Here is a 2282-nt window from a genome sequence, read left to right on the forward strand (position 1 = left end):
CTGCACGCTAAAGAAGAGGGACATTGCAGAACCAGTTCCAAAACCAAGTCATCTACTTATGGGGTTGCTGGCAACCAAAGAAAAGGGAAATTGCAGAACCAGTTCCAGAACCAGGTCATCTGCTTATGGGGTTGCTGGCAACCAAAGAAAAGAGATTCTAGAACCACGCTTGCAAGCTGGCAACCAAAGAAAAGGAAAATTATAGAACCACGCTTGCAAGCTGGCAACCAAAAAAAGGAACCACGCTTGCAAGCCCCAAGCTAAAGAAAAGGGTAATTGCAGAACCAGTTCTAGAACCAAGTCATCTACTTATGGGGTTGCTGGCAACCAAAGAAAAGAGAAATTGTAGAATCACGCTTGCAAGCTGCACGCTTGCAAGTTGGCAACCAAAGAAAAGGGAAATTCTAGAACCACGCTTGCAAGCTGGCAACCAAAAAAAAGGAATCACGCTTGCAAGTTGCACGCTAAAGAAAAGAGAAATTGCAGAACCAGTTCCAGAGCCAAGTCANAAAAAAAGGAACCACGCTTGCAAGCTGGCAACCAAAAAAAAGGAATCACGCTTGCAAGTTGCACGCTAAAGAAAAGAGAAATTGCAGAACCAGTTCCAGAGCCAAGTCATCTGCTTATGGGGTTGCTGGCAACCAAAGAAGCTGGCAACCAAAGAAAAGGGAAATTCTAGAACCACGCTTGCAAGCTGGCAACCAAAGAAAAGAAACCACGCTTGCACGCTGCACGCTAAAGAAAAGGAAAATTGCAGAACCAGTTCCAGGACAAGGTCATCTGCTTATGGGGTTGCTGGCAACCAAAGAAAAGTGAAATTTCATAACCAAGCTTGCAAGCTGCTGGCAACCAAAGAAGGAACTAGGTCATCTGCTTATGGGGTTGCTGGCAACCAAAGAAAAGGGAAATTGCAGAACCAATTCCAGAACCAAGGAATCTTCTTATGGGGTTGCTGGCAACCAAAGAAAAGGGAAATTCTATAACCATTCTTGCAAGCTGCACGCTTGCAAGGCTGGCAACCAAAGAAAATTCTAGAACCACGTTTGCAAGCTGGAAACCAAAGAAAAGGGATGGTGGGGAAATTCCATAACCAGACCATCTGCTTATGGGGTTGCTGGCAACCAACCAAAGAAAAGAAAAATTCCAGAACCACGCCATCTACTTATGGGGTTGCTAGCAATAGGGAAATTCCAGAACCACGCCATCTACTCATGGGGTTGCTAGCAATAGGGAAATTCCAAAACCACGCCATCTGCTTATGGTGTTGCTGGCAACCAAAGAAAATGGAAATTCTAGAACCACACCATCTGCTTATGGGGTTGCTGGCAACAAGGAAGTTCCAGAACCACGCCATCTGCTCGTGAGATTGCTGGCAACCAAAGAAAAGGGAAATTCCAGAACCAGTTCCAGAACAAGGCCATCTGCTTATGCGGTTGCTGGCAACTAAACAAAAAGAAAATTCCAGAACAAGGCAATAAAAGGGAAATTCCAGAACTGGGCCATCATCTTATGGGGTTGCTGGCAACCAAAGAAAAGAGAAATTCTAGAACCAGTTCCAGAACCAGGCCATCTGCTTATGGGGTTGCTGGCAACCAAAGAAGGAAATTCCAGAACCAGGCCATCATCTTATGGGGTTGCTGCCAACAAAGAAATTCCAGAACCACGCTTGCAAGCTGGCAACTAAAGAAAAGTGTAATTCCAGAACCACCCCATCTGCTCATGGGGTTGCTGGAAACCAAAGAAAAGGGATAATTCCATAACCAGGCCATCTGCTCATGGGATTGGCAACCAAAGAAAAGGTAAATTCCATAACCAGGCTATAGGAAATTTCAGAACCAGGCCATCTGCTTATGGGATTTGTGGCAACCAAAGAAAAGGGATGATGCTCCAGATTGCAAGCGTTGTAAGCTGGCAACCAAAGAAAAGGGATGATAATTCCAGAACCCGGCCAGGCCATCTATTTATGGGGTTGCTGGCAACCAAAGAAAAGGGATGATGCTCCAGAACCAGGCCATCTGCTCATGGGGTTGCTGGTGTTGGAAAGAGGGATAGTGAAAGAGATAAGAATAGATGAATGCTGCGATGCTTTATTATTGTCTACTGACTCAATGCTTATAGGCTTACACAATTCCAGTATTTATAGCTTATACACGGGACCANTAGGCTTACACAATTCCAGTATTTATAGCTTATACACGGGACCAGAAATAGTAAATCATTGAAATCTAGAAAAAATTTAAATCTACTAACAATCTCCTAAAAATCTCATAGTTTGAATATTT

This window comes from Cucurbita pepo, unplaced genomic scaffold, assembly GCF_002806865.2.
Source record: "Cucurbita pepo subsp. pepo cultivar mu-cu-16 unplaced genomic scaffold, ASM280686v2 Cp4.1_scaffold000136, whole genome shotgun sequence".
Lineage (NCBI taxonomy): Eukaryota > Viridiplantae > Streptophyta > Magnoliopsida > Cucurbitales > Cucurbitaceae > Cucurbita > Cucurbita pepo.